We start from the raw sequence: 24472 nt of genomic DNA on the forward strand, positions 1-24472 counted from the left end.
GAGAGAGGGAGAAGCAGGCTCCCCACTGCGTGGAGCCCCGCCTAGAGCTGGGTCTTAAGACCCTGAGATCATGACCTGAGCATAAATCAAGAGTCAGGTATTCAACGGACTGAGCTACCCAGGCACCCCTCAGATACATATTTTATTTTTATTTTTTTTAAGATTCTATTTATTCATGAGAGATACAGAAAGAGAGAGACAGAGACATAGGCAGAGGGAGAAGCAGGCTCCATGCATGCAGGGAGCCCGATGTGGGACTACCCGGGACTGTAGGATCGTGCCCTGAGCTGTGGGTCAACAGCTGAGCCACTCAGGCGTCGCTATACTTTATTTTTATTTTTTAAATTTACTTTTAAAGATTTTATTTATTTATTCATGGGAGATACAGAGAGAGAGGCAGAGATGCAGGCAGAGGGAGAAGCAGGCTCCATACAGGGAGCCTGATGCCAGACGGATCCCAGGACTCCAGGATCACACTCTGGGCTGAAGGCAGGTGCTAAACCGCTGAGCCACCCAGAGATCCCCTATATTTTACTTTTTAAAAGAAGTGTACATTGCAGGTGCATGAGACCTTCTCTGCATTTCTGCATTCCATCTCCTTAGCTCCATTCCAACATATATTCATTATTTAGCATTCCAATTTGGGTGTACATTTTGCCATAAGTACTTGTGTTCTGTGGATTTTAAATCTATAAAAATGAAAATTGGACTGCAACTTTCACCCTTGGTTTTTCATTCCACATTATAGTTTTGAAATGTTTAAACTTTTCCATATATATGTAGTTCATTCATTTTAAACACAGTAGAATATTTCGTTATAGAAATGCATCAAAATGTAGCTACTCAGTTCAACCATTTTCCAGATGGTGTGCATTTAATATATATACTCTTTTTTCTTTTTGCTAGAACATGTGTATGTTTAGAAGAGACTATACATAGAAGAGAAATACAGAGAATATACATAGAAGAAAACATACATAGAAGGAAAAAATCCTAGGTCAAAATTATGCTTGTAATATTTGCCATTCATTTTCACTGTTGTAGAGTATTACCTTTACATCTTCTAAATATGGAATAATACTCTACAACAGTATGAGTTTGTCTGTTTTACTGATAATGGACGTTAAATTGTCTTTGATTTTTGGACCACACAATCTGCTGTGAACCTTCTTGTATATCTTCCCTTTTGTTTATGTATGAGAATTTCTCTAGAATACATACCTAGAAATTAAATTTTGGGGTTTTAGAGTGTTAATACCTTCAAGTCAGTAATACTGCCAAATTGTTTTCAAACGTTGTATCAATTTACATTCCCATTAGCAGCATGTAAGAGTTACAATTATTCCATATCTTACTCAACACTTGGTTCTTTGGTTATTAATTTTTACCATCTAATATGTATGAAATGATATATTTTTTAAAGATTTTATTTATTTAGGGATCCCTGGGTGGCGCAGCGGTTTGCCGCCTGCCTTTGGCCCAGGGCGCGGTCCTGGATATCCGGGATCGAATCCCACATCGGGCTCCCGGTGCATGGAGCCTGCTTCTCCCTCTGCCTGTGTCTCTGCCTCTCTCTCTCTCACTGTGTGCCTATCCTAAATAAATAAAAGTTAAAAAAAAAAAAAAAAAAAGATTTTATTTATTTATTCATGAGGGACACAGAGAGAGAGAGGCAGAGGCACAGGCAGAGGGAGAAGCCGGCTCCACACAGGGAGCCCGATGATGTGGGACTTGATCCCAGGACTCCAGGATCACACCCTGGAATGAAGGCAGGCCCTAAACTGCTGAGCCACCCAGGCGTCCCTGAAATGATATTGTTTAATCAATCTTTGTGTGGGTTGCTTTTACAAAGATATCCTTTTGTTTTTTTTCTCTAAAAAGCTTGAAAGTTTTGATTTTCACATTCCTGAAGCTATCTGGACAGATTGGATAGAGATACAATTTTTTTTTTTTTTTTTTTTTAAGAGAGAGATTGAGAGAGAGCGAGAAAGAGAGGCAGAGACACAGGCAGAGGGAGAAGCAGGCTCCATGCAGGGAGCCCGATGTTGGACTCCATCCCAAGACCCCAGGATCACACCCTGAGCTGAAGGCAGGCGCTCAACCGCTGAGCCACCCAGTTATCCCGAGATACAATTTTATATATTTAACACGTGGATTGTCCCAGTAATACTTATCAAATAGCCTAAGTTTCCTACTGATCTGGAAGTCACCCTTGTCATAGAAACTTTTTATGTATGTGTAGGTATGTTTTGGGTCTCTATTGTTCCATGGTCTCTCTGCCTATCCCAGAGTTAATACCGTATATCTTAATATCACATAGAAAAAGCACTCCCACCCCATCACTGTAATTCTTCCTTAATTCTTTGTCCTTTGCTTCTCCTATTACAGTTTAGAATTAACTTGGCAAATTCAATGAAAAACTGCATTTGGATTTTTGGCTGGAATTACAATGAAATTATAGATATTTTTAGAAGAATGGACGTGTTTTTGATATTTTTTTCTATCCATGTATATGGTATGTTCAATTATTTACATCTTATTTGATAATCTTTGATGAAGTTTTATAATTAAACCCATAAAAACTTACAGAAAATATTTTATATTTATTCCTAGGTATCTTGCTTTTTTGGTTATTCTTTTCTTTTAAATTAAACGGTTTCTTTGCAAAAGTAAATATATTTATATGGCTTAAACATGAGAAGGCACATGGTAAAATTTTTCCTTTTACCCTTGCTCTTTTCTCAATTTCCAATACTTGTCATAGATCTCCATTCCTATTAGCTTGTTGAATATCTTTCTAGTGTCATTTTATGCATACCCAAGCAAATATACATTTTTGTTTTATCCAAAAGGTAGTGCACTATATACTGATGGAGAACCAAGGCTCAGAGAAATGTAGATAAATTTCCTTACAACTTGCAGCCCATTGACGAATGCTTGAGACCGGTAGAGAATGACATCCTCCAGGAACTCCCAACTGTCTTGATGTTAATGCTTTGCTAGAGGAAAAAGTAATGTTAGCTTGACAATAGTCAGGCCTCTAGGATCCTGTAAGTCTTCTTCAACAATGTGAAAATTCTTTTAGAAACGTCCTTTATCTCTGCCCCTCCCAATTTAAAAGGATGTTAATCAATCACTCCTCACAGGCCCAGGGCAGCTCTTTCTGCCCTTGGGTCCTGCCCCTGTGCTTTTAAAAACCCACCTTTTTTTGCATTGAAAACATCTCAAGAATTCTTTCTTGACCATTTGCTCCCAGACCCCTACTTCAAATCACATGACATACATGCTCAATTATATTTAAAGAGTAAATTCTCCAAAGGGAAATTGTTGAGTCAAAGGATGTATACAGTTATATTTACAGTTTGCATATCGTCTATCATCTGTCAATTTACCAATAATAGTAATTGTACCAATTTACACCATGATGATAATATATGATACATCTCTTCACCAGTGTCTCACTGAGAATATCACAAGTTCATGATTTCAAAAAGTCTTACAGATATTCCACTGCAACTTGAACTTTCACTTTTATAAGTGATGCTGAGTATTCATGTGTTTAGGAGTCATTTGCATTTTTTCTTTGAATTGCCCACTAATATTTTTGCCATTTTTCTATTAGCTATTATTCTATTCTTTATCTACTTCTAGAGATTTTTTAGGCTTTTGTCTTTAATGTGAGATGAAAATATTTTGCATTTTTTAAAAAAGATTTTATTTATTTATTCATGACAGACACAGAGAGAGAGAGAGAGAGAGGCAGAGGGAGAAGCAGGCTCCATGCAGGGAGCCCAACATGGGACTCGATCCTGGGTCTCCAGGATCACACCCCGGGCCGAAGGCAGCCACTGGGGCTGCCCTATTTTGCATTTTTTGATGTTCATTTTGATGTATTTGCCATGTAGAAGTTATTTTTTGTTTTTAAAAAAACTTATGTAGTTAAAACATTATTTTGTATCTTTGTGCTCTCCTCTATTAATTAGTTTAGGTGGCAGTTTCTCAATCTTACTAATTGTTTTTAAAAGACACATCTCTTAAATAAAATATCCATCTTTTGGATTTATTTTTTAAAGTTTCCTTCCTGTTATCCGATTCATTAATTTCTGTCGGAGTACTTTATTTTGCTATCCTTTTCTAATTTTTCAGGTGGATCTTTAATTAATGAGATTTCTCTACATTCCATTTATTATTTTTTGCTTTATTCTACATTCCATTTAGATGTTTATGACTGAGAATTCTCCTCGCACATTGCTGTTCCCATGCTTGCTCACACATGGTGCTTTGGTTATCTATCTTTGATTATTCCAGATATTCTCAAATATTTACATTTCCTCTGTGAACTCTAGGAGGACAGGCCTGCGGGGGTTCTCTATTCTGTACTCCCCATGGTATGTTTCTGTGCGATCTGAGCCATCTGGGAGTTCTTAATGCATTCAAATGTTGATTTCATATTTTTACTATGATTTTCAGGCCTGTGATTAAGTTACGTAAGAGAATGAAAACATTTCAAGTGGAGGACTTTTCTGTTTCTGAATGTGTCATTCATTTTTTGTTTTACTGAAAGGTATTCAGAGAATGTTGTCTTAACTATTTCATTATAAGTGGTGTCTGGTTGGCTTCCAAGAGAATCATACTCTGAGGTAAAGAAAAGTATGCAGGAAATTTGTATGTAGTGATTTTAGGATTAACACATGTGTGGGAATAATAACACCTGTGAGGCAGCAGAACTAAATAGAAGTTGGGCTGTGATGCGCTCAGGGCCAAAGCCCTGCTGCTCCTAAAGTACAACAATGGCCCTTCAGGGTTGCCCTGAATTGGTTTGAAGGGTAAGGTTTTTACATGCCCTCAGGCGACCAGTCTTTGGATGCACCTGGCCCCTAGGGAGGGGTCATTACCCTAGACCCACCTCTTCTTTCCAGCTGAAGGTGATTTCTGAAGGGGGCTGAGGGCTACCAGCCAGCACACTCCCAGCAACTGGGAGAATAAGTCTGTCAGTCCAGAGAGGGAGTCTGGGAGGCATAGCATAGTATTCACTACAGGGGAAATCTGAGGTATTCTCATTCTCAGCCGTCTTTAAACAAACTCTAGGTTTGACCCGTCGGATACAGCTTCTCTGCAGTTTGAATCCAGGATAGTGATACACAAACAGTAGCTGTGGACCAGGCCAGCTTAGGCATCCAGTGTCTGTGAAGGCAGCATCAGTGAGTCAAGTTGAACACAGACTGTTTAATGACAGTGATGTTGGTCAACTCATAGGATCTTTACACATGTTGATTTGATTGTGGTCTGGATGGGAGCCTTGGAGGCTGGTTCTCCAATGCTGCCAGCAATTTTATGAACTATCCAACTTTTACTAAATTCTTTTATAATTAAGCAGCATTGATTTCTTTTTCTTTGCAACTAAGATATCTGATGCATACAAAGATCTTTAAAGAGATAACTAATTGGGATTTCATTGTTCCATTATTGCCATTGCTCCTCCATCCCACCACGTGCTACTTACATTGGTCCTTAGAAGCTCCCAGAAAAGTTTTCTGATCTGTCTCATAAGAAAAAAGTAAAAAAACACAAGGGTAACTTGTAATCATAAACAAAACAAACAAACAAACATATTTATAGCAGGATGTTTAAAAAAGAAAATCTTTTTATCTCTATTTCTGCCTGTCAGTTACTACCTATAAGAAAATGAGCAGGGCACCTGGGTGGCTCAGTGGTTGAGCATCTGTCTTTGGCTTAGATCATGATCCCAGGGTCCTGGGTCCTTCAAGGAGCCTGCTTCTCCCTCTGCCTATGTCTCTGCCTTCCTCTCTGTGTCTCTCATATCCTCTCTCACTGTTTTTCATGCATGACAACATGGTTATGTCACTCCTGTCTACTCTAGGAGGACAGGCCTGCAAGGGTTCTCTATTCTGTACTCCCCATGGTATGTTTCTGTGTTGATCTCAGCCACCTGGGAGTTCTTAACAATGCATTCAAATGTTGATTTCGTATTTTTACTATGATTTTCAGGCCTGTGATTAAGTAGCAAATTTAGCTTATCACCAAGTTTATTTAGGTATTTTGTAACATCTATGTAACATCTTTGTTTGTAACTGTGGCTAGAATGAAAATGAGCTAATAAGAATTTGCCTCCTGTTGAACTCCTTTCAGTCAGTAGAAATCACTGGGAGAAAGTTTTGGTCTGGCACACAGCCTTCTTTAATGCCCCTGTCAGCTCACTGTTCGTTAGACTGTATATGAAGAGATTCAACACAGGGGCTATGACCATGAAGACCATGTTGTGCCCAAGATCGCGAATCCGAGAAACCGCCAAGGAGCCGACACCGATGCAATCACACGAGGGTTTATTACAAGCTCGAGCCTGGGATCAAGTATATCCGACGTAGCAGAAACAGGGACTTGGACCCCGAGACTAAGAAGCTTAGCAACTTTATAGGGGCCAGTGGCCAATGGGATACACAGAAAGATGCACAGTCATGTTGGTCCGCTGAGCCGGATTTCCGGTTACAGTGTGCCCTGGTCTCTGACTAGGGCGAGGCAGTATCCCTGAGCCGTATTTCCGATTAGGGTGTGTCCTGGTCTTTGATTAGGGCGGGGCAGTGGCCTAAGTAATAAGCCGGTCAGCACAAGGCGGGTGCAGCCCAAAATAGAGTCAGTCCTGCTCTGCTTGTCCAGGGGTAGGGGATTTTGTTAAATTTCCTGGGTCCCACAGACCAGTGATGTGGCTGAGTCTTTTTCAGATGAATGGTTGGATGAGGGGCTCATATAGACTCCTGTGATTGCGCTGTAGAAAAAGAATGACCAAGGCAAGGTGAGATCCACAGGTGGAGAAAGCCCTGAGTTTTCCTTGGGCAGAAGGGATTTTCATCACAGAGGAGATGATGAAGCTATAGGATGTCAGGATACACCCTGAAGGTACCACAAAGATCAATCCCACTGCAGCCAGAACGATGAACTGATTGAGACTGGTGTCAGAACAGGAGAGGGGGAGGAGAGAGTTAGAGCAGAAGTGCAGACAGGTGAGCATAAGGGTGTGTAAGAAGGGATACAAAGTGGCAAAGAACCCAGGCACAGTCACCAGAGAGGCACAAAGGTGCTGAGTCATAATGGTGGAGTAACACAAAGGGTGACAGATGGCCACATAACAGTCATATGCCATCACTGTGGGAAGGAATTTGTCCATGTTAGCAAACATCATACAGAAATACATCTGCCCAGGCAGCCAGGATAGGAGATGGTCTGAGTCTGTGCTTGGATGTTCAGCAGCATCTTGGGGACTGTAGATGAAGGAAGGCAGAGGTCTACCACAGACAGATTGGCAAGAAAGAAATACATGGGTGTGTGGAGGTGGCAGTCTGAGACGATAGCTAGCAAGATGAACAAGTTTCCAAACAGCCCTGTTAAGTAGAGACACAGGAAAAGTATGAAAAGGAGAGCCTGTCACTCTGGCCAGCTTGAGAAGCCCAAGAGAAGAAAGTCAGAGACACTGATTTGATTTCCTTTTTCTATTGCTTGGAAATATCTGCATGAAAACGAAGAGTTGAAATATTTTTGACAGAAAAAAATTTTTCCTTTTTATTTTTTTGTCCATTCACCTAATCTTGTCCCATTTACTAAATATTTTCTTTTCTTAAAGACTTTATTTATTCATGAGAGACACAAAGAGAGAGAGAGAGGCAGAGACACAAGCAGGCTCCATGCAGGGGGCTTGATGTGGGACTCGGTCCTGGGTCTCCAGGATCAGGCCTTGGGCTAAGAGTGGTGCTAACCCGCTGAGCCACCCAGGCTGCCCTTCCTTTAGGCCATCCTACCTCCTCCTGATACTCTCTTCTAAGCTTCACTGACTGTGGGTATGTCTTTCCGTTTCATCAGCTGACTTTTTATTTATCCTCCCTTACTGGAACAGCACCTCACCAGGACTTTCAAGGGACCTCCAAACCTCTCCCCTCTTCCTATCAGTGATATCAATAGTGGCTCTTGTACATTCTGCACTTTGTGTGGCTGCCTGGCTGCCAGCTGTGCATTGGAACACATCTGTGAGTCTGACATACTAACTGACTCTAAGCCAAACTATGAGATTTATTTTTACTTTTTAAAAATATTTTATTTATTTGAGAGACAGCAAGAGCAGGGGGCAGGGGGAAAGGGAGAAACAGACTTCCTGATGAGCAGGGAGCCTGACTCCAGACTCAATCCCAGGACCATGACCTGACCTGACGGCAGATACTTAACCGACTGAGTCACCCAGGTGTCCCAAATCTCACTTGAGATTTAAGTGAGAAAATTATTCCAGATGTTTATCTAATATCCTATGAAGCATCCTTCTTGGAAACTGGTCAGACATTTGCCATTTTGGATTTATAAGAAGAAGATAAACCATCTTAGCTTTTTATGATTCAAAAGAAAAATACAGTAACACACCTGACAAGTGTAAAAAGTTAAGCATCCCCCAAATAGTTTACATGAAGACTATGAGGCACATAGGAAAATACTTACAAATAAGTCAAAAAGTTATATAACACGTGTAATTATATAATAATACATGTAGATAAAACTAAAAGAACTCAGAGAAAGTTATGTCAAAGTAGGGGCAAATTTACAAAATTCCCTTTTAACGGTTTTGTATTATTTTAACCATAACTACAAAAAAAGGGGTTCATGTTTATAAGGTATCATGATTACTTTGGGTGCTGCATATCTTGGAGTTGTAGAAAACGCAATGCAATGAAGAGTTCCTGAAACTTGGATTAGGATGTGTATGAAAAATACTATCATGGAAAACAATGAAGAGGACAAAATTCACATACACAGAAGAGATAGTTGCTCATGAATGAAGGGCTCCCTGAGAGATAGAAAAGGTCTTGGAGAATATGGGCTCTGGTTGGCCCAGTTGGAACCAGACTCTATCACTTGTGGGCTGGGTGACCAAGGCACTTAATCACCCGAATCTTAGTTCTCCCTTGTAGGATGATGGCATTTGCCTTAAAAGTTGTTGTGAAAGTGAAACGAGTCAACATGTGCAAAACTCTCAGCAAATAATGATTACTTAATAAATGCAAGTTGCTGGTGGTAGGTCAAGGTTCTTTCGCAGTCTCCACAGCAGCTGTTTTAAATCTTCCCTTCTCAAACCTCAAGCATGTGCCTTCACATTACTTCTCTTATGTTCACAGAGAAAACAGAACCATGGTCAGATGGATGTGTTCAACTTCCTGCCACCAATGCGGGAAACTTACCTGCGCCTCCACTCATCCTTCCTTCTTTCCTTTCCTCCTGTTCCAGGTCTCCAGAGCTTTAGCTACTCCTTTTTTTTTTTTTTTCCCAAATAGGTAAATTCTACCCCCAATGTGGGGCTCAAACTCACAACTCTAAGATCAAGAGTCACCTACTCTACTGACTGAGCCAGCCAGGTACCCCCACTCTTCTTTCTGTAACCTAAATGTTCTCCTGTTGTGTAGGACCCTGACTTTCAGCTAAAGTCTCTCTCACCTTTGGCTCCCCTTCCCTATCTGTGTTTACCTCTGGGTATCCCCCTGATTCTCTCCCCACTGCACAACCCCTCACGGACTTCATTTCCTCACACCCACATGCCAATCTGCTGCTGCCCCTGCTGCCCCCAATGAATTGCTTTTTGAAGTCTTGAAAAACCCTATGTTCACTTCTTAGTCCTTATGTTTTTAGACCTCCTAGAATTTTTTCCTTGAGAAACCCTTCCTTGGATTTATTTTCAGATTTCGTCAAATCTATCTGGCCATTCTTTTTCAGCTGCTTTAGCAAAATTCACTTCTTTTGACAGCCTGTAAAATGCAGGCATCCTGCTGTTTTGTTTTTGTTTGTGTCTTATGCTTGCTTTTCTTTTCATCCTACACATATTCTTGTATGATGCTATTCACTCCCATGGCTTTTATTCTCTTCTATTCATATGCCAGTCTCTCCTAAATTATTTCTCTAGTACAATTCTCTCTCTTCAGACTCATATTTCCAGTGCTCTCTAGATGTTTCTACTTGGAAGTCACAGGCATCCTATGTCTAATACTTTGCAAACTGATATTCTCCCTGCTCACAGACTGTTCCTCCCTCCATGTGCCCTTTATCAACGAACAGCGCCACAATTTGTCCAGTCATTCAAGAAAAGGAAACTTGTGAGTCAGCCCAGGACTTCTCTCTCCCCTTTACGTGTACATCCAATCAATTGTTAATTCCTACTGATGTTATTTTTTGAGACTCAGAATATTATTACTAAACAAATAGGTTTTTAACATCTACCACAACTAAAACACTGTTTTAGGCATTGGGAAATAGCAATGAATAAGAGAGGCATGGTCTCTACCCTTGAGGAGCTTTAAATCAAAGCCAGAAACTTCAGAGTCATCCTGGATTCATCATTTATGACCAAGCCATATTGATATTCTGAATTTTCTCAACCTATACTGATTTTCTTTGTTCTTAATTATACTATGTCAGACTCTCATTATCTCTCGTGCAGATACTTGCAATAATCTTCATAACGGTCTTCCTTCGTACAGTCTTCCCCTTTCAATCCTCCTTCATACTTACTAAAGAATGATTCTTCTAAAACAAGAATTTCCCTCCTTCCCTTCTTAAAAATTTCCAATACTTTTCAGTTGCCTGCAACCCAAATTCCCAATACTTTATCATGACACACAAGGTTCTTCATTACCTCTTTCTTACCTGTCTAGTCTTATCTCTTGCTGTGACTAATTTCCCACCCTTAGAATTTCATGACACACACTGAAACTTTGTCTCTCTAGCTTTTCTCACTTTGAAATCCTCTGACCACCTTACTTAAAGCTTCCCTCAAGACATTCTCTGTTGCAGAGTCCTGCTTTTTGTCTTCATATTACTCACCACCTGGAATTTTCTTGTTTCTTATAAAGTAATTTATTTGTATTCTAAAATGCATCAATAAAGCATAAGGTGTACAAGAGCAGGAAACTTGTCTTTTTTTTTAAGCCACTGTATGTGTGGAATATGCCTGACAATACAGCAGACATACTGATCAACATGTATTTGTTGAATAAATGAACATACCTCTAAGAGACTCAGGAAGCTTTTTCTTAGATAGCAGTGTCTTCAATGTATACTTTATAGTGATGTTTATTCTAGGCTATATAGCATTTGAGAATACATATATAAATAGATATAAATATTTATATATTTACTTTTGTTTTGCTTTCATGATTCTTCCTTGCTTGCAAAGTTATTTTGGAGAACACATAGACTGAATCTTATTCATCTTTGCATAGGGAAACCCAGTTTTCCAAACAATGATTTATATATGCCTATGAAGACAGACTGATTTTTTGAATGGAGTGAGCTTCATGCCAGAGTATTCAAGGCAACACCATCTGGGATTCTATTCTTGGTTCTCCACCTAGCCCCTTGTCTTGTATCTTAGCCAAGGCAGTGGAGAGTCTGGTGACAGAAACTAAAGGAAATAGAGGTAGTCTGTTGGACTATTTTTTCAGTGATTGAATAACAGAAGTGTGAAAGGCATTCTACACACTAATGTGAATGAGCCCTGGGTTCTTTGGATGCAAAATGCCATGCCTTTCTCCACCCTACGCATATGTGGTACAATGCCTCTCTGCCTTGACACTTGCTGAAACCCCCAAGAGAAAATAGCCCCTGTAGTCTTCTCTCTTCATCCATCAAAGTCCTGCCCTGTCACTCCAGGAGCTTTGCAGATGGTTGGGGAGTGGCTAGGTGAAGCAGCTTAGTTTTTCAACAGAGGAGAAAGAAAAATTTAGAATTTGGGCTATTGCCATGTTCTCCTACATGGACTGAATAACAGAGGAAACCAGCCTGCAGAGAGGGAAGAATAATATAGATGCTTTTTCAGGAAAAGGGGGGAGTCACATAGTGCTCTACTTCAACTCTGACTCATTTTTTAATTGCTTTGTCCATCTAAAAGGATATCCTCTATTTATTTTCCTTCTCACCTTTGCACCTTGAACCTTCCTGACCTAGCAACTCTTTATAAACTTACTTCTGAAGACACAGATTCCTTCTCTTTTTTCCTAGCTTGAGCCAAGTTCATACCAATTAACATTTCGGTCCTCATTTACCCAACTCTTTCAACTACAGATACATATCTTTCGAGTATTCTTTCATTTTGACCCATCCCTATTGTTTTTTTAAGATTTTATTTTTTAAAGATTTTACTTATCTTTTAGAGAGAGAGAGAGAGAGAGAGAAACATGAGCAGGGGAAGGGGCAGAGAGAGAAGCAGCCTCCCCGCTGAGCAGGGATCCCCGACACGGGGGCTTGATTCCAGGACCCTGAGATCATGACCTGAGTCTCAGGCAGATGCTTAACCAACTTAGCCACACAGGTGCGTGCCCCAATCCAAGCCTATCGTTAACTGTTATCCTAAACTTTTTGTATGATTCTGTTAAAGAACTGATCTGAATATTGAAACATTCATTTACAGAGAATGTACAATTCCAGAAAAGAAATATCTGGAGGCAGCAGAGTTTTTCAATAATCTATAGGAGATTATCCTCAGCTATCTATCAATCACTTTTCACTATTGGAAACTTGATAAAACAGTGGAAAGTAGGTGAAATCAGCTGAGTAAATTCTGTAATTGTGTAAAAATAATAAAATTTTCACCAAGGTAGAAAAACTATAAATACAAGGCTTACCACTATCAAGTATTCTATGCCACACTAAATGTTCTCATAATTTTCTATTTCTCATAACACCTCTGTAATATAGGTCACATATCCTCATTATATAGACACTGAGTGTTAGCAGAGCCAGGACCTGAATTAATTGATTTTAAATCTAGTCCACTTTTCACTAAGCCACAACGGAATCTATAAATTTTATACCTTCACAGAGAGGGCTCCCATTTATTAATCAAATTGTTCAGCCCACAGTTGGTATTAGGCACCTACCATATGTTAGACAATCCTGATGGCCTTGAGTAGAACCTGAATTTGTCTTATTTATCTAAATAGACTTGCTTCCTCCATTTTTCTCAAATCTGCTCACTTTCTACCACACTTACCAGATGCTCATATCAGGAATCTTCTGAGAAGAGACTTTAGCTTCTAAGTCTCAAAGGTAATGGGAAAAAAAAAAAAAAAAAAAGGAATATTGCTCCTCCTCCAGGATGTACAAGGATGGCAGTTGGAATGCTTCTTGGGACAGGTATAAGTGGTACAATGAGAGCTAGAATGGTATAGTGAGAGCTACAGTGACCTCAGGACTCCTCAGTGCTAGAGTTTATAGCTTCTTTGCAGTGCTTGGGAACCAAATCTTATCAGGCTCTCTCAATTCCAGTGACAATTACTTTATCCCCTTTGTGGGTTTACCAATTGTAAACCTAGGGATAATGTACCTGGCAGATAATCCTCCAGAGAGATTCAAAGAATTAAAATATCTGGAAATTGTTCCCACAGGCTCACAGGAAGAGTTGTAACATATCTCCTCCTTCACCTTCCAAGAAGTCCCAAAACAACAAATATCAAACATTATACCAAAAACATATAACCTTTTCCAGCATGGGTTGACTTATTCTTTGTCTTCCTTTATTGCAGCACTCTCAACACCACCATCCTTGGGCTTCTGTATGCTTGATTTATCAATGTTGCCTGAGATAAGAGGGCCCATTTTTTTTGACAAAGGAGATGAGACAATTGGCGCATGATCAGGATTTGCTAGTTTTAACATGTACTCCATCCCACAAAACACTCAGCCCGATATAGCAGTGAAATGGCCTTGTAAAGCCTCAGCTAATATGTCAGGTTGGGGATAACACCCAGAAGTTTGGGGATGCTATATTCCAGGATGTTGTATACACATGGAAAAATGACCATATATGGTAGTAAGTCCTCAGTGCTACAACCTGTCTAGATGCCAAAGAGTGTGTGTCTGTTAACATTTTTCTATATAACAAAACTTAGAACTTAAAGTTTTAAAACTTAGAAGCTTAAAACACCAACCATTATTTATCTCACAATTATGTGGGTCCACAGTTTGGGCTAGGCTCAGCTGGGCAAGTTATTCTGATCTTGGTTAGACTCACTCAAATGCCTGCAGTTATCAACTGGGTTCATTTAGGGCTCATTTAGTGTTCTAGCATGGCCACAGCTGGGATGACCCCTGTCTGTTCAATGTGATCTCTCATCCTCCAGAAGTGTGGCCTGGGTTGTTCATATGGTAGGGGCAGATTTCCAAGAAAGTAGAACCGTGAAAGGCGTCTTAAAGTCTAGGCTCGAAACTGGCACAGTGTTACTTCTACTGCATACTGTTAGCCAGTGAAAGTCACAAGACCAACCCAGTTTCAAAGGATGGGTAAAGACTCTACATACTGGTGGAGGAGCTTCAAAGTCACATTGCAAAAAGACATAGATTCGGGGAGAAGGGCAAAATTGTGGGCAGTTTTGCAATCAACCAAGGATGGAAGTAGGAAATATATATATTTTACCATTTCCCCAAATGATATACTTTTATTTTCATTTATTTATTTTAAAAAAGATTTTATTTATTTATGAGAGAGAGAGAGAGAGAGAGAGAATGAGCAGACAGAGAGAGGCAGGTGGAGAGGGGGAAGCAGACTCCCTTCTGAGCAGGGACTTGGAGGTCCATCCCAGGATCCTGAGATGACCTGACCTGACCTGAGCCAAAGGTAGGCTTAACCAGCTAAGGCACCCAGACGCCCCCACAAGGCATTTAATTAGACATCAGCCAAGCTTTTTTTTTTTTTTTTTAATTTTTATTTATTTACGATAGTTAGAGAGAGAGCTAGAGAGAGGCAGAGACATAGGCAGAGGGAGAAGCAGGCTCCATGCACCGGGAGCCCGACGTGGGACTCGATCCCGGTTCTCCAGGATCGCGCCCTGAGCCAAAGGCAGGCGCCAAACCGCTGCGCCACCCAGGGATCCCCAGCCAAGCTTTTGATATATATTTCCTAGCATGTGCCTCCTTATTGTTACTTCACTTTTTATATTGAAAAAATCCATTCCAATTAACAATTTTATTTCATATATACAAACAAACACTTATTTGTGTCCCTGATGAAACCCTTCATTTCTTCTTTAGTATTCACATTACCTTCTATCTTCTTCTGGAATAAATAGCTATCAATTTTTGATTTTTTTAATCTAATTAATTAATCACTCAAAGAAATATGTGTTGGATATCCATTATGTGCAGAGCACTGAGGGAAGGTCTAGGAAGATAAAGATAACCTACCTCTCTTTCCTCCTTCCAGTAAAATCCAGAACTTCTCTTTGGGTTGAATTTGTCACCAGTAATTATTATTATTATTTTACATTTAAACATTTTTAAATTCAATTTGCCTACATATAGTATAATACCAAGTGCTCATCCCATCATGTGCCCTCCTCAGTGCCTGTCACCCAATTACCCCATCCCCCCACCCACCTGTTCTGAAACTCTTTGTTTCCCATAATTAGGAGTCTCTCATTATTTGTCTCCCTCTAATTTTTCCCACTCACTTCCCCTCCTCTTCCTTATAATCCCTTTCACTATTTCTTATATTCCATGTATGAGTAAAACCATATGATGATTGTCCTCTGATTGACTTATTTCACTCAGCATAATACCCTCCAGTTCAACCATCCACATTGAAGCAAATGGTGGGTATTCGTCTCTTCTGATAGCTGAGTAATATTCCATTGTATGTATGTATGTATGTATGTATGTATGTATGTATGTATGTATGTATCTATCTATCTATCTATCTATCTATCTATACCACATCTTTATCCATTCATCTGTAGAAGGATATCATGGCTCCTTCCACAGTTTGGCTGTTGTGGACATGGCTGCTATGAACATTGGGGTGCAGGTGTCCTGGCATTTCACTACATCAGTATCTTTGGGGTAAATACCCAATAGTGTAATTGCTGAGTTGTAGGGTAGCTCTATTTTTAGAGGAAAAATAGAACCTCCACACTTTTCCAGAATGGCTGTACCAGTTTGCATTCCCAACAGTGCAAGAAGATTCCCCCTTCTCCACATCCTGTCCAACATTTGTTGTTTCCTATCTTGTTAATTTTCAACATTCTCAGTGGTGTGAGGTAGTATCTCATTGTGGTTTTGATTGGTATTTCCCTGGTGGCAAGTGATGTGGAGCATTTTTTCATGTGCTTGTTGGTGACATGTATATCTTCTTTGATGAAATTTCTGTTCATATCTTCTGCCCATTTCATGATCAGATTTTTTTGTTTCTTTGGTGTTGAGTTTGATAAGTTCTTTTTTTTTTTTTTAATTTTTATTTATGATAGTCACACAGAGAGAGAGAGAGAGAGAGGCAGAGACACAGGCAGAGGGAGAAGCAGGCCCCATGCACCGGGAGCCCGATGTGGGATTCGATCCCGGGTCTCCAGGATCGTGCCCTGGGCCAAAGGCAGGCGCCAAACCGCTGCGCCACCCAGGGATCCCTGATAAGTTCTTTATAGGTCTTGGGTACTAGCCCTTTATCTGATATGTCATTTGCAAATATCTTCTCCCATTCTGTAGGTTGTCTTTTAGTTTTGTTGACTGCTTTCTTTTGCTGTGCAGAAGCTTTTTATCTTGATTAAGTCCCAATAGTTCATTTTTGCTTTTGTTTCACTTGCCTTCATAGATGTATCTTGCAAGAAGTTGCTCTAGCCTGTGTTCTCTAGGATTTTGATGGATTCTTGTCTCATATATAGACTCTCAACCATTTTCAGCTTATCTTGTGTATGGTGTCAGAGAATGGTCTAGTTTTATTCTTCCTCATGTGGCTGTCCAATTTTCCCAGCACCATTTATTGAAGAGACTGTCCTTTTTCCAGTGGCTATTCTTTCCTGCTTTGTCGAATATTAGTTGACCATAGATTTGAGGGCCCATTTCTGGGTTCTGTATTCTGTTCCATTGATCTATGTGTCTGTTTTTGTGCCAGTACCATTGTCACCAGTAATTATTCAGTTTTTGTTCGTTTCAAGTAATCTCTGTGTTCACTGTAGGGCTTGAACTCATGACCCTGAAATCAGGAGTTGCATGCTTTACCAGCAGAGCCAGCCAGGTGCCCCAGTTTTTTTTTTTTAACCCTTGTTGGCTTTATGGTGGTTTAGCAATTCCAGTCCAACATGCCACATGGAACCAGGCTGACTGGTTCAAATTTGTTCCTTTTAATGAGACTTTGTTCTGTTTGACTTCTGACAGTCATTTTATGTTTTATTTTTTTCATTTTTATCTTTTAAAGATTTTATTTATTTGAGAGAGAGAGAGAGAGAGAGAGATAGTGAGAGTCAGCATATGTAGGGGGAAATGGCAAAGGCAGAGGGAGAAGCAGACTCTCTGCTGAGCCTGAAATCTGATGCAGTCTTGATCTCGGGACCTGGAGATCATGATGTGAGTCTAAGGTGGATGCTTAACTGGCCGAGACCCCCAGATGCCTCGAAATGCACAGTTTTAAATGATAGTGCCAAAATGTGGACTTAGACATACGGACTCCAAAATTATGTTCTTTCTATGGGACTTTGGAATATATTTTTTTAAAGATTTATTTATTTATTTATTCAGAGAGAGCAAGAGAGAGGCAGAGACACAGGCAGAGGGAAAAGCAGGCTCCATGCAGGAAGCCCGACAAGGGACTTGATCCCAGGTCTCCAGGATCACACCCCGGGCTGCAGGCAGCACTAAACCACTGCACCACTGGGGCTGCCCACTTTGGAATATTTTTAATTGCTTTAATAAGCCCTAGTCTTATCAGGTAGAGACTAAAGTCACCAAAAGGCAGTGACCAACTGCTCTTACTGTCTTAGCTTGCTGAGTGTTTAAAGATCTCCTCATTGTGATTAAGAAGCGTAATGTTTATAATTTATAAGATTAAGGTGTTAATAATATTGAGAATTTAATTACACAAGAATTATAGGGTTGGTCCCCAAATGACCAAAGGTAAAAGAATTTTAATATATGAAAATAGAAATTGGTTCAAAGTATTTTTTCTTGTCAACATTCAGCAGCCTGAACAGGAATTTGTTCATGTCAAAAATGTTCAAAGAAGACATTGTAAACCAAATTTTGGAAGCTTCCTAATGCACGTATTTTGTGTGCATGAACATGATTATGTGTTTGGGAGTGGGAGGGCATGGATGAAGGAAATGTAGCAAGTGTTCTTTGACTTCTTTCCGCACATTTGGACTTATAGTGCTCTCAGTTATATCCTCATCACAGTCACTATACCTAGTTGGCTTAGGTTCCATAAAATTCCCACAAAGATGAAATAGTTTGGGAGGATCCTTCAGGAACCCTACAGGTGCAGTGGATTGTCCAGCTTTAGGCTTGGAGAATGTTTCCATGAAAGCCTCAGAGTTACACCTTGTGCAGAAGAGGGTGAAGGGCTGTGTGGTGTTGAAAAAGGAATGAGCTGGTTTGTTACCACTGACTCTGGGTGGAAATGGAGATGAACATATGCAAGATGTCCTACCTTTTGTGTAAGATGAGCATGTGTGTGAAAGTCCTTTCTAGATGTGAACTCTCAATATGGAATAATTACACAAGATGCTTGCTCTGTAGTCTGGCACTATGTTTTACCTCATATGTAATGACTTCAACCCATTCTGAGCTTTTTGAACTTTGAGGTTTGTATTGCTCATCATTTTATTGTATTTTCTCATTTTCCTTCTGTTTTCACTTTTAGGGAGTATTCTCTGTTCTCTGTGTCACTGGCATCTTTGTATGTATGTCCTGTCTCCTTCAGCTTCTCTTATTTGTCCTTCTAGATTTGTCTTCTCTGTCTTTTCCCACTTAGTTTGTTTATCCATTTATCTAGTGGTAACCACAGATCCCGACCCAGGGCCAGTGTAGGGGCGGTACTGTCTCTTAGTAGGAAGGCTGGGCTGTTCCCACTGTTTCTCCCTCAGATGGAGGACAAGTAGTCAGGAAGAGGATCAGACTGTTGGGAGCAATTCAGAGACCAGAAATAGTCCCTTGGAGGATATGCTGAGCAAGTTGGCAAGGTGGCAAGTTGGATCTTTCAGATGAAAGACTTTCCTCACAATTCTAGCTTTGCAGAGAGGATGGTGTCCAGGCTCCTGCTGGAGAAGCATTACTGCTCCTACTTTTTCCAATTATGTTACTTTTCTATAATATCTTATTTCAACTGGTATTCCTTTTAGTCCACCTGTCTGATTCCTTACAAATCCCTAGTAATATTTCTTTTTTTGCCTAAACTTAGCTTTTCCAGATATGTTTGTTTGTTTGTTTGTTTGTTTGTTTGTTTATTTATTTATTTATTTATTTATTTATTTATTTGACAGAGAGAGAGAGAGCATGAGTGGAGAGAGGGAGAAGCAGACTCCCTGCTAAGCAGGGAACCCCATGTGAGGCTTGTTCCCAGGACGCTGAGATCATGACCTGAGCTGAAGGCAGATGCTTCACCAACTGAGCCACTCTGGTGTCCCCAAAAATGATTTTATCAGCTTTCATTCTTTCAAAAAATACTCCTCATAATTAATATTATTTTTATATAGTCTCTTTATTTTCTGCTTTCCTATTGTTATATGTATAACACTGGGTACAACGCTATCATATAAAAATATGTTCAGTTTGATAAAAAATGGAAAAGTGAATGGTCCTGATATTAATACCCTTGTCAACTACAACCTGGATAGAACCTCAGACTCTACTCAGCTGCATATCTTTCTCTCTATTTTGATCTTGACTTTGTTATAATCAGCCTTTTGATACCATTTTTAGTTTTTAATATAACTTTTTTACTGTAACTGTAGTCTTAACACCCATATTTGAATTCATAAAAAATAGTTTGTCTTACCTGTTTTTGAGTTTTATGTAAAGGGAAGGATTACTTTGTAACTTGGCATCATTTGCTCAGTACTTTGTGTGAAAAGCATTGTTTCTACCCCTTAGCTGAAATTGTTGTTGTTTTTAAGTAGGCACCACACCCCAGGGTGGAGCCCAACACAGGGCTTGAACTCATGACCCTGAGATCAAGAACTGAGCTGAGGAAAAAAAAAAAAAAAGAACTGAGCTGAGTTTAAGAGTCAGATGCTAAACAAAATGAGCCACCCAGGTGCCCCTGTTTAGCTGTAGTTTTATTCATATTGTTATAGAGTGTTCTTTTGTAAGAACAGGCCACAGTTTATCCAGTTTACTGATGATGAGCGTTTAGATTGTTTCTAGTTTCCATAAATACAAGCAGTGCTATGGTGGAGCATTCTTATATGTGTATCTTGGTGTAGGTGGTAGAGCAGTATCCTAGATAATATTGCATCTAGGAATTTAAGTGGGGGTCAGCATCGCTAGATAATGCCTCACTATTATCAAAATGATTTGAGCATGTAAGTCTGCCAGTGAGCGTGGCCTGGGATGCAAAGCATTAATAGCAGGTCTGTGATTTCCTCCCTCTTTAGGACACCCAGAGTGTACTGTCTTTGCCAGTTCTCCCTGTAATTATGAGGATGGGACCTACCTGGTATGGGAATAACTGAGAAAATTCAAATATAAGAATGTTATTTTTTAAAAGAATTTATTTACTTATTCATGAGAGACAGAGAGAGGCAGAGACATAGGCAGAGGAAGAAGCAGATCCTTCATGCAAGGATCCTGATGTAGGACTCGATCCCAGGACCCTGGGGTCATGATCTGAGCCAAAGGCAGATGTTCAACCACTGAGCCATCCAGGTGCCCCCAGAATTTTTATTTTTTTATTTATTTTATTTTATTTTTTATTTTTTTATTATTTATTTATTTATTTATTTATTTATTTTTTATTTATTTATTCCCCAGAATGTTTTTAACAGGAAGTAGTTTATCTCTTTTGGCTAAACATGATAACTGAAACTGTTACTTACAGAACTAGGAGAAACAGCCACAAACAACTCAACAACTTCCTTCCATTTTTCTGTAGTAATTATTTTAACCATCCTGGTAAAGTCAGAATGATTTGGAACTTAATGCAAAGAAGGTTGAAATTAAATAAACCATGCATGATTTAATAAAAACGTGGATAATTTTAAAAAATTATTTGAGTACATCATTAAAACCTGTGGATAGGGGATGCCTGGGTGGCTCAACGGTTTGGCACCTGCCTTTGGCCAATGGTGTCATCCTGGAGACCTGGGATAGAGTCCCACATCGGGCTCCCTGCATGGAGCCTGCTTCTCTCTGCCTGTGTCTCTGCCTCTCTCTCTGTATCTCTCATGAATAAATAAATAAAATCTTTTAAAAAAATAAAAATAAAACCTGTGGATATAAACTGAAGAGTGTTTTAAAGGATTTGAGATTGTTTTTCCTTTGCTGCATTAGAAGTTTGGTAGAATTTGGTTGTCCTCCTTTATATTCATAAAGATAGAATGAAAGATTAGAATGTGCCTATTAGCTCCGTGATCCCATATAAATTGGTTATGACTGAAGTTAAGAATTTATTTTCATATTTACATTAAAAATTAAGTAACTTGGGATGCCTGGGTGGCTCAGCAGTTGAGTGTTTGCTTTTGGCTCAGGGCGTGATCCTGGAGTCCCGGGATCGAGTCCCACATCAGGCTTCCCGCATGGACACTGCTTCTCCCTCTGCCTATGTCTCTGACTCTCTCTCTCTGGGTCTCTCATGAATAAATAAATATAATTAAAAAATTAAGTAACTGAATGGATACTTACTTATATATTTATATGCAAATATTTTAGGCAAATGTGACCAAAAAGTCTTCAGTATTTTAAAAAACATGTAGGTAATTCACAGGTGAGAGCTAAGGTAGCTGGAGATGTCTCCCTCTAGCTGGAGGGAGGTATTTGTCCTCTGTCAAATTTATGAAATAACAGAAGAGATAGATGGCATTGTCCTTGATTATCTTCCTCCTTGAGGATTGCCATCTCTGGACAAGCTCAGTGACGGGCTCATTAACTCTGTGGGGCATCTGTTCCTCAGAGATCTCAGCCAGGGAAACACATTGGGTTCTGCACCAGCCCAGCCACAGCTGAGTGTCACAGCACCCTCTCCTGTGCTCATAAGGCACTGTCATCAGGCAGATCTTGTATTTAGGAAACCACCTTAGGGTTTGCAGTTGGCTCCATTTCCTACCTTCTAGAGGCAAATGCAGATCTCTGGTATCACATGAAGACATGTGAGGTCATCATGAGAAAGCATCCTTTTGCTTAGACATAATGTATGGATAACCCAGTGCTGGTATAGTCAACCTTTGCATTTACTGCATACAACTGGTCCTATATGTCCAAGTGCCAATCCTCAGTACTGTCTTTAGATAGTGACTTGGAATGAAGGTAGAGAAATTGCTTAGAATCTTCAGAGAGGGATCCCTGGGTGGCGCAGCGGTTTGGCGCCTGCCTTTGGCCCAGGGCGCGATCCTGGAGACCCGGGATCGAATCCCACATCAGGCTCCCGGTGCATGGAGCCTGCTTCTCCCTCTGCCTATGTCTCTGCCTCTCTCTCTCTCTCTCTCTCTCTCTCTGTGACTATCATAAATAAATAAAAATTAAAAAAAAATCAGTCATAAGAATCTTCAGAGAAGGCGAATAAAGGTGAGTGAAATGCAATTTGGAAGTTAGTTTCTTATCAGTTGGGATTATTCTTGAAAAGCTGTGTTGGTTTGCATATATGGTCCATTTTCTGGAGAAACAGACTATGGAAGTTCATTAAATATAAGAACTAAATTTAATTGTACATTATAGACTCCACCAAGTCGTTCTCAGACATTTTATTCTACTGTAGTATATTCATTATACCTGTGTATGCACATGTGGAAAATAGTTTAATTATGCATATTTAATGGTAATAAAATACGGCCTTCGGTAATAGAATAAGAGAGTATGAGTATCCTTCCATGCTTTCCCACTGGTTCTTATTGTTGTGAAATTAGACAATGTTTATTCTCTATACTTAAAACTCATTGTCAGTATTCATAGTTTCTAAATGATCATTTTCTTCCTTATAAGTTACCAAAATACTTAAATGTACAGAATTTTAATACCTAAATGTATTTAGGTATTAAATACCTAAATACCTAAATGTTTAATGTAATGTAAATACCTAAATGTTCAAATACCTGTTTTTATTTAATTTAAATTTATTTAATTTAAATTTAAATAAATTTTAATACCTAAATTTAATACCTAAAATGTACAGAAATTTAATACCTAAAATGTACAGAATTTTAAAAAGGCTATGTCAGAAATAGAAGAGGGTAGTTCGGGGATCCCTGGGTGGCTCAGCGGTTTCACTCCTGCCTTTGGCCTAAGGCGCAGTCCTGGAGTCCCGGGATGGAGTCCCATGTCAGGCTCCTGGCATGGAGCCTGCTTCTCCCTCTGCCTGCTGTGTCTCTGCCTCTCTCTCTTTATGTCTATCATAAATAAATAAAAGTTAAAATTAAAAAAAAGAAGAGGGTAGTTCCACTTTGTAAATATTGTGTCAATGCATCTTTATTTTGACATTAGTGTTAATAAGAAATGATATTTTGTGTGAGTATAAATATCAATCTGAAGAAGACAAGGTAGGAAGAAACCTGAATGTTTAATTTTTTTTAAGATTTTTAAAAAAATTTATTTATTCATGAGACAGAGAGAGAGAGAGAGGCAGAGACACAGGCAGAGAGAGAGGCAGGCTCCATGCAGGGAGCCCGACGTGGGACTCGATCCAGGGACTCCAGGATCATGCCCTGGGCCAAAGGCAGATGCTAAACGGCTGAGCCACCCAGGGATTACCACCTGAATGTTTAATTAATGATAATTTAGGCAACTGACAAGTTGTGTGTGTGTGTGTGTGTGTGTGTGTGTGTGTGTGATTGCCCCGAAGTGATGTGTAAAGTACACTGTGTTCCATCCTTCTATCCTTGCACAAGATCATGAAGAACTCTTGGATGAATGCTGTTGGTGCCCTGCACAGATGTTCTTTATCTGGCTGGTGCTCTGATCCTCACCGTATTTGTTAGGAATATGGGCTGCAAGGTTCATAGCCAATCCTTTCTTCAGAGATTTGCCCTCAGCTGAAAGGGAGCCACTTTGCCAGGGGGTCTCAGGAGCAGGGTGGAGGCAGCTCACACCAATGACAGACTGATGGGGTAGACAAAAGGCTGCCAATGCCAAGGCAGGACTAAATCTGATGCAATTCATGCTCCTCTTGTGCTGTCCATACAAGCATAAGTAGCCAGAGGAAGTCCCTTAAATTTAATTAATTAAAATTAAATCAAATTTAAAATTCTGTTTCTCACCTAAGATATCTTAAGTATTCAGGTAGAGACATGTGGAAAGTGGCTATTATATCAGTGAGGACAGAGTATTTCTACCAGCACAGATGGATACTTGCATTGGAGAGTCTGCTCCAGCTTCTTATGGGATCAGGCTCAGGCCATAGTCCACTTGAGACCACATCCTTGCTTAGCAACACTCTCTGCTCTGTTTTGCTTCCCTCATCCCCTTTATCCTGCTCTCAGGATAAAGAGACTGTCCAAGTCCATTAGATCTGCCATTTCCAGTG

At 39.7% G+C, this 24472-nt stretch overlaps 1 long non-coding RNA gene across 2 annotated transcripts in view; it reads left to right on the forward strand.

Moving 5' to 3' along the window:
* LOC144306559 (uncharacterized) overlaps positions 1-24472 on the forward strand; it is a 29536-nt gene that overhangs the window by 1829 nt on the left and 3235 nt on the right. The gene's annotated exons all lie outside the window — the stretch shown is intronic.

Source organism: Canis aureus, chromosome 37, assembly GCF_053574225.1.
Source record: "Canis aureus isolate CA01 chromosome 37, VMU_Caureus_v.1.0, whole genome shotgun sequence".
Classification (NCBI taxonomy): Eukaryota; Metazoa; Chordata; class Mammalia; order Carnivora; family Canidae; genus Canis; species Canis aureus.